We start from the raw sequence: 9,393 nt of genomic DNA, 5'->3' as shown, positions 1-9,393 counted from the left end.
TTGTAAAATGAAGATATTTCTAACATATCTCACTCATTCACACAGACCTTATACTAATGGCCTGAGTCAGAGTCTGGCTTCTGAACTGTTTCTGCCCACTGAACATTTCTGACACCTAATGTGTGTGTGTTGTGGTGGCAGTTCCCACACCAACTCTTCTGGTTTAGATAACAGGTGTCTCCCAAAAGCTCATCTGTGAAACAATGCAAGGAAGTTTAAAGGTGAAATGATTAGGTTATGAGAGCCTTATCCACTGATATGGATTAACTGGGCAGTAACTATAGGCAGGTATGGTGTGATTGGAAGAAGTAGGTGCCTAGGGGTGTAACTTTGAGGTCGCTATTTTGTCCTTGGTGAACTGAGCTATCTCTGCTTCCTGATGGTCGTGCCCTCCCACCATGATGTGCTGTCTCCCCTTGGAACCAGAGCTATAGAGGTAGCCTTCTATGGACTGAGGCCTCTGAAACTATGAACCAAATAAACTTTTCCTCCTCTGATTGTTCTTGTCAGGTCTTTGGGTCACAGTGAAAAACACTAACTAAAACAGCAACCTTTTCTCCTACTCTCTGGACAAACACTCACATCCTACCATGGAATTCAATCCTTAAAGTAACTACCCACAGTCAGCACAGACCCCATGGGTTAACCGCTCAGTCTCTCAAGGGTGTCTCCAATGGCACATCTTGGGGTCTCAACGGGAGGGAAACTGCTTCCTTTACTACTTTCTTACTCATTCTCCTTGGAAACTTCATTTTCCTTCATCATCTAAGTCAGTATTTTCCTTTCCTACTTGAATATATGGAAAATCAAAAAAGAAGAGGACTTAAAATTTTAAGTGATGATCAAATTAAATATTTAATGTGAAAACACAAATTTATATTTTAAAAAAAGATAGTGGGTTATAGAATTTAAAGAGGTATTTCTCACCAACCATCTAAAAATTCCATGGGTTCAATAATTTGCTAAAACAGCTGACAAATCTCAGGGAAATGGTTTGCTTACTGTTACTTGCTTATTGTAAAGGATACATCTCAGGAATAGCCAGATGGAAGAGGTGCACAGGGTGAGGGATAGGGAAGAAGAGCCCCCATGCCCTCTCTGTGCTTTCCCAGAACCCTGATGTATTCACCAACCTGGAAGCTCTCCAAACCCTCATACAGGGGTATTTGGGGAGGTCTCATTACAGAGACATGATTGATTAAATTGTCAACCCCTGACAATTAATTCAATCTCTGGCATCTCTCCCCTCCCTGGAGGTTGTATGGTGGATCTAATCAGGTTACCTACAGCTCTGAAGGGAGGTGGTTGCCAAGTAGAGCTACACAGGATTGCATCCTAGGACAAAGCCACAGCAAGATAAAGTTGTAGGGAGCAATTTACATGCAGCAAATAGGGTGGGAATAGCTTGATTTCTTGGCTCTCCATGGACTGACTATTATGAATATAGTTAGTTTGAGGGTTCCAGAACATTCAGGGACTATTTTTAATTGTCAGGTACCTAGCCCAGGAGCCATTAGGGTGAATGTGCTATGATCTCAAGTGGGAGCCCAATAAGGGAAGTGGTTGGAGGTGGATTTAACTGGCTATTCAAGAAGTGGGACTGACCAGCCTCCAGTCAGGGCCTCCAAACTGGATTAAGATCACATTTAAAACCAAACCAAACCAAATCATATTAGAGTTAAGTAGTGAGAGTGGTAAGACTTGGTCAAATTGTGGCTATTTGTAAAGAAGAACCAATAGATTTTGTTCATAGTTTAGTATGGGATAGAAGAAGAAAGAGGAGTTCATGGGATCCCCAGGTTGTGGAGCCCAAGTATAAAAAATTGCTGTTGTCATCATCTGAGATGGACAAAATAAGCCAGTTTGCAAGAAAGCATTAGAAGCTGTTTAGAGCATTGTGTGTTGGGGGGGGGGGGACTTAAATGAACTTATTGAACAGAAAATAAATTTATGTCTCTAAAGTCGAGAGAGATGTCTGGACTGAAGATGTAAATTTAGGAGTGTCTGACATAAATATGGTATCTAAAGCCATGGGACCCAATGAGATCATCCAGAAAGTGAATGCAGATAGGGTCAAAATGTGACCAAATGATGGAGTACTCAGGGTAGTCCAGCAATGAAGATGTTAGCCCAGGAGCAGCAAAGGGTGGAAGAAGAAAAAGCAGGGAGTGGGGTATCTCAGGCGCTTTGTGAACAGTGTTTCAAGAATACAGAAATATTCAAAGTCACAGGCAATCAAAGTGCACTTTAAAAATGACAATAAATTGCTACTTCAGCCATCAGATTGCAAGGTGGTTAATTGTTTTATCAAAGATGAAACACACTGGTTGTACCCACATATGCCATACTTGAAAAAATAATTGGGATGAACTTTCTGCAGAACAATTTCTCATTATACAAAAAGAAGTCTCCTAAACCTAACTTTGAAGATCCCTAATGCTAGAAATGGCCCACTATAATTGGACCAATTGTAGAATTGGTCCACATTTGCTATTAGTGAGAGATGATTTCCAGCGTGTTTGTTGTCTAGGCTCCTGAACACACTGACCAGGAGTCCCCTCCATAGCTGGTCTAAATGTGACCACTTTCATAACCATGTGCTCAGGCTGACTTTCACCTCACCTCTTCACGTGTTGTGCTCATCTGTTTATGGCTCTACCTGATAAGATGGTGCCCCTCACAGAGAGGTATTGATAGATGGTCCCATGGAGGGAAATGCCCCCATGCTGTGCTCTGTAACCAACATCAGAAATGATGAGAGATATTTTTCTATATGCCCAGTGCCTCTAAGATTGCCCAGAAATAGTAGGCATTCAATTAACTTTTTTGAATTAATTAGAGTCAGTGAATAGAATGCTTGGTTTTCATTGAGCAAAGTGCTCTCTACTGCTAAGGTATTATCACTGGCTATGAAGAAAGGGTATGAAATGCCTCTTGGGCAGAGGCCATGCCTGGACAAGGCTACTTTGGTGAAGGCTCAGAGTCAACCATAGCTCTACTACCCAGTAGCCATAAAAACTCAACAGGTTTCCTCCCAATGTCTTTTCTATTTGCATCCTTGGGTCTAGTTAGGTTTTGTAGATCAGGCTACTCATGATCCCAGACGGGCAGGTTTGGGGATGGACAGCTTTTTCCAGGGTGTGGCATGCATCTGTTTACCCTGGTCTTCCGGATTCTGGAAAATTCTGAATCTCCAATTGTCTTGCCCATTCCCCAGCCAAGAACTAGTGAAAAGCTTTGTGTTTCTGTCCATGATTCTTTGGTGATCTACATTAAGGAATTCTGTCTTTTTTTTTTTTTTTAATCTCACTGTAAAAATCACCTAAATGCCCCCACTCCCAAGCTTCAGCTTCTGGAAGATGAAAGTAAGAAAGGGGAATATTTTATTTCCTGACTTTAGTTTTCTTTTTTGCCACATCCACAGCATGAACTAATAGCATAAAACAAATAATTCTTGAATGAGGGAGAAAAGAGGCAGAGTAAGAAGAAAAAACAAAAAATAAATAAACTCATAAAGTATGCACACATTACTAACTGGTTAGACATTCATCCCTCTCTTAATAAGCTACAGTCAGAAGAAAATTAGTTGGTACATGGCCCCAAGTTTCAGAGAAACTAAGAGTTTGTGAGTGACAGGGTTCATGTCAAATATTAAAGACTTGTGGCTCTTTATAACTATTTTCTCATAGAAATCTTTTCCTTCAGTCTTAGATTTCTAGAAAATTGCTTCTTTTTATCTTATACATATTAACATTGTAAAGTGTTTGTTAAAGGAAAATAATTTGAAGGAAGTGAGCATTCTATGATATTTTATGTTTGTTTTATTTCTTTAAATTTTCCAGACTTGTGGATGCTGGCTTTTTGGAAGGTGTGTGTGTGTGTGTGTGTGTGTGTGTGTGTGTGTGTGTCTATCTGGGGATTGAACCCAGGCCCTCATTATCCCCAGCCCTGTTTGTTTCTTAGTACCCTCTTAGTAATTTCTTAAAAGTTAATATGATAGTACCAACTGTTGATAATTTCCAACCACATTTAAAATATTCACCCTTTTTTAAAAAGTAAAAACAGACCACAGGAAAAAAAAATTCCCTGAATTATTAGTTTTCAAGAGACAAATAAGTGATACATAGCAAAACATATTTACTCCATGTATTTAGGAATCATTTGGATTTATTTGCTCATTTGAATGAAGCAGAGGACTTAAAACGAACATTTGTTATAAAAATAACTTACTTGCTTCAAGAAGGATGATGGCTTAGTTTGGGGAAATAACTAAGTGTAAGAGGTACTGACCATTTTCTGATTTTTCTACTTCTATGTGCAGCCTGGTTTATCTTAAATCAACTAAAAAAAGTGGCTCAAATGCCTTATATTTTATAGCTGCCAAGACAGCTATAAAAGAACATTTCACTATGTTTCAACCGTATGTGCATTTTTCTTCAGGTTTCTGAAGAAGCTGGTGACTGTAGTGTGAATATTTTTGTCTTCTTAGTTTACTGTCGCACTTTGGATTATAATTCCCAGGTAACAGATAAAAGTTCTCTTCAAAGACAGAGGTGTCTTCTAGAACAATCAGCATTGCATTTTGAAGTAGTGAAAGGACTGAGTAGCAAAGAGACCTGAGGAGATTGGGTGAGGCCTGAGCCGGAGAGATAGATTAGCTCCAGAGATTAGAACCCTTGGGCTATTTATTAATGCAAACACCTTAATTTATTATTGCTCAAGAGTGGGCTGGGCTCTTTTGGAAACGATTTGTGATCTAATTTGAGGTTGTTGTTTATGATTCTAGCACCTAATTTATTTCATTCTGGCAGATAACATAAATTGTGTGCCGTAGATAGGAAAATCCAGAGGTCAGGAGTTGCTACGAAGCTATGGCATATCATAAGCTTCACTAATCACATCCAGACAGTCAATCATTTTCAGGTTAAAGAGCTTTCCATGTCTGCTCACTACCCTTCACTGTTGGGAAGAAAAATCCAGCACCATACCTGGCATATAACAGCTGTTCAATAAAGGTAAATTTCCTTCTCTCAGGTCAATGAATTAGTACATTACAGAGAAAACTAGTCCCATGGGTATTTTGCAAAAAAAAAAAAAAAAAAAAGAAATTGCTGAGTCAAGGGCTTGGCTCTCTGGAAACTTCCAAACTGCCTATTGATGTAGGTTAAAAGCAGAGACCAGGAGACTCATTATCAGGGATCTGCCCTTCTGAGCTGTGAGACTTAAGCTACATGTTTACACTCTTGATTCTTTCTGATAAAATGAGGATAATAATATCCTCTATTAATAGAATTAGCATATGAATATTTATAAAACACAACAGTGCTTAGCACATAATAAGTACTAAATAAATTTGTTAAATAACTATAGTCTCTTGAGAAATTCTTCAGGAAAAAATCAAACCTAAGAGTTTCTCAAGCTGTCTTTGAATACCTGAGCCCCCACCCCACCCACCAGCAGGGTCCTGCTCCTCAGCACCTTCCCACAGTAACCTTAGCTGGGGCAACAATGTCTCAAAATGTTCTTTAGAAAACCTACTTGGAAAAGTTCATTGGTTCTACTCTCATCCAAAAATTAAGAAGGAAAGTTTGAAAGTCTAACCAGTGTATCTTTTCTTCATATTTCTCAAAGCCTCTGAAATCAAAATGGAAAATTGTAGAATACACCAAGGGAAAAAGTTCCAAGTTAAAGAAGGACATGAAATACTGTTGATTTTCATCTTGAGTCTCACTGTGGGGTCATTAATAATAGCTAGCATGCACTAAGTGTCAATGTACACCAGGACTGGCCCAGCCTGTTTATAGACTATTCTGAATCATAACAACAATCCTAAAATGTAAAACTATGGTTCACCCCATTTTATAGATGTTGAGGTCACTCATCTAGAAACCATTAGAGCCAAGAATACAAACATGAGAATTCATAGCCCAAGATCCATGCACAGGAGGCTCTTCCATTATAGATATTCAAATTACTTCACTCCAAATCCACACGTGCTTCCACCCAAGAGACTCATGGATCCCAACCCAAAGTTTTGTGGTAGGATCAGATACTTTTACAAATAGTCTGCCATGGGGATTAACTTGGATCGTAGGGGTAATATTATACAGTAGCTGTTGTCAGACCCAAGTATAGAAAAAAAATTCTAAAACAATAGACAATTAACTAGAATGCATAACTCTACTCATTATCTATCCCGCTTAAAGATTTGACATTTTGACACATTGTCTTACTCTATTCCTGCTACCAGAACAAAATGACAGAGTAGGTAATTTATCAATGATAGACATTTATTTCCCACAGTTCTGGAAGCTGGGAAGTCCAAGATCAAGGCAAGGGCAGATTCAGTGTCTGGCTGAGAGTCTGCATTCTCTGGAGGAACAGAATCGTGGCAGAAGAGGTGAAAGCACAATACAGGGATGAACTCTCTCTCCTAAGTCTTTGATAAGGCACTAATCCCATTCATGAACATACCTTATAAAGCAAAATCTATAATTGCCTCTTAACAACCCCACCTCTTGATATTCCCACTTTGGGGATTAAATCCCAACATAAAAACTTTGGAGAAACACATGCATTCCGTCCATGGCACACACCTACTAAAAAAGAGGAGTAGGGCTTGAATCTAAGTGTTCTTCCTTCTAGCAAAGAGCTCTTTCTGCTGCATCTCACTGCTACATCAAAAACTTTGGGAATCTCACTGGGATCTGCCCTTGTTTGTTCTTTCCATTTGCTGACATTTAACAAATACTACTGCTCAGCTCTCTTTGTTGTCTGCTAATGCTGAAATACACTGTAGAGTTCTCAAACACTGGCGGTGTGTGCCTGCTTCACCTGGGTTTGGCCGACCATGCTCACAGCACACGTGGCAGCATTTGGAGGGATTCCTGGAGACTCAGCTACTAGGACTGTGTCATTTTTTTTGTGCCATCTGGGCTCCGTAGCATTAAAAAAAATAAAATATTAAAAGTGGGCCTTCATGTAAAGAACCAAGTAGAGTTTATAGCTGTTAGTGTTGAAAACCAATTCAGTATAATGACTTTAAACTAGTGAAATTCAACCCAACCCAGAACATTTTCCCTTTTGTGCAGCAAATACAACAGATGGGTACATTTAAAAAAGAAGAAGAAGAAGAAGAAACCAGGATGTTCTCAAAGGTTCAGAGAGAAAAATACCTTATAAAGCAAAATATGCAATATACCCATACTTAAATACACAATCAGGTATTTTTTTCCAATTTATTGACATTAAACATATCCATCCTGTCTATGTTCTCTTCATGTAAATATCAGAATTATACTTGTTTTGGGGTGCCATAATTCTCTTCAACCACCATCACACATGTGCCTGCATGTAGATAACACACACAAATCATATATACACAGCACATTTCTGCCACTGAATGTTTAGCAAGATCCTCACAGCTTAGAAAAAGGACCACTGTCCACCAAAGGACAGAAGCATGGGTGTAAGAATCTGCTATAGTTTAAATCTTGAGGGTCTCCCCATGCATTAAATCCTCAGTATCCAAAAGACAACTATAGGTGATAGAAACTTCAATGTATTGGGCCTAGTGGGAAGAATTTGGGTCATTAAGGATGTGCCCTTTAGGAGGGACTCGGAGGACCACAGTTTTTTGGTTTTGGGTTTTTTTTTTTTTAAATCAATCTCTCTCTCTCTCTCTCTCTCTCTCTCTCTCTCTCTCTCTCTCTCTTCCTAGCCATTAGGTGGGTGGTTTTTGCTCCTTCATGTGCTCTTGCCATGATGTGCTGCCTTACCACAGGTCCAAAAGCAATAGAGTCAAAAGATCAAGGACTAGAATCTCTGAAACTTTAAACCAAATTGACCTTTTTCTCTGTATCAATTGATTATCTCAACTACTTGTTACAGTAAGGCAAAGCAAACTAACATGGGGCCTCAAATCATCTTGACTGAACATGCTTACTATTTGACTTGCAGTTTAAAAACCCTCTGTGATAAATAAGCTAACACATATATCCCATGTCTGACACATGAAATCAGTAGCCTGTCCAGAGGTGGCTCTTTCCTTTCTAGGTTCTCATTTCTCTTCTCCTTCAGGTACCTAAATCCTCCATCAGGCTTAGGATTCTGATTCTTGCCACCACCCCTAGCCACTAGGAATGCACTGCCCCTCTGTGGACCTATTCCAGGAAACACATGCTTTTCTTAAATTGTGCTCTATCAACCACTTCTTCTGGAATCTTGGAAGGAGTGTGTTGCAAATTCAGATTCCTGGCTCCCACTTTAAGCCTATTAAATCCCATTTGCCTATAGATGAATCCTAGAATTGGGATGTTTAACAGGTTATTTTTATATTAATGCTTCAAGACCACAGATATTTAACAAATATACAAGGGAAAGTAAGATTAAAAATTTAAAAAAAAAATGAGAATTACAAATAAGGCATCCATACAATGTATACTTTTGAGAACAATAGGGCACACTGTGTCCTACAGATATTTCACACCCACCTAATATATATTATTGCCCTCTGATTCCCTACTTGTATCTGCAACTTTGCACACTTTGAAGCAAGTGGCAGAGGCCATGGGACATTGTCTGGTACACCAAGAGACCATGATGGGTGGCTACCAGCATGTTTCTTCTGCTATCTTGCTGTGTCCAAGCACATTTGGTGTTACCAGCAAACCCATGCCTGCTGTCCTTGAAGGGGAGGTGCAGAAAGGAGTCAGGAAGAGGGAGACCACTTATCCATGATGATTTTTCTATGTAACCACATTAACCTAGACAAACACTAAACCAGAGAGAATACCAAGTCAACAAGGGCAAACGAGGACTGTCCCAAGCAAACTGAGACAAAAGTAGAAATTGTGTGACATATGTATGAGCACCTTATCTAGAGAGCATGTATGTTATGCAATATTAACCGGAAGTGATATTCAGCTTGATTTTGCTGTCATAGCCACTTGTGATGGTTAGTTTCATGTGTCAGCCTGACTATGCTAAGGGATCTCCAGATCACTGGTAAAACATTATTTGTGGATGTGTCTTTGGGGGTTTTTCTGGAGGAGATTAGAGTTTGAGTCTGTAGACTTAATAAAGATGATCTCCCTCACCAACATGGTGGCAGTATTCAATCTGTTGAGGGCCAAAAGAGAACAAAAGGCAGAGAAGGAACAAATATGTTCTCTGTTTGACCTGGGGCAAAACATCTTCTACCCTTGAACATCAGCACTCCTGACTCCAGGGCCTTTGAACTTGGACTGGAATGGTAACACAAACATTCCTGGTTTTTCAGTTTGCAGAGGAAAGACCATGGGACTTTTTTAGCCTCCCAAATCTCCCGAGCCAGTTCCTCCTAATAAATCCTGTTCTATTTATGTGTATTGAATCCTATTGGTTGGTTTTCCT

Source organism: Callospermophilus lateralis, chromosome 13 (assembly GCF_048772815.1).
Source record: "Callospermophilus lateralis isolate mCalLat2 chromosome 13, mCalLat2.hap1, whole genome shotgun sequence".
Classification (NCBI taxonomy): domain Eukaryota; kingdom Metazoa; phylum Chordata; class Mammalia; order Rodentia; family Sciuridae; genus Callospermophilus; species Callospermophilus lateralis.
The sequence above is the reverse complement of the archived record's forward strand: the minus strand, read 5'-3'. Positions refer to the sequence as shown.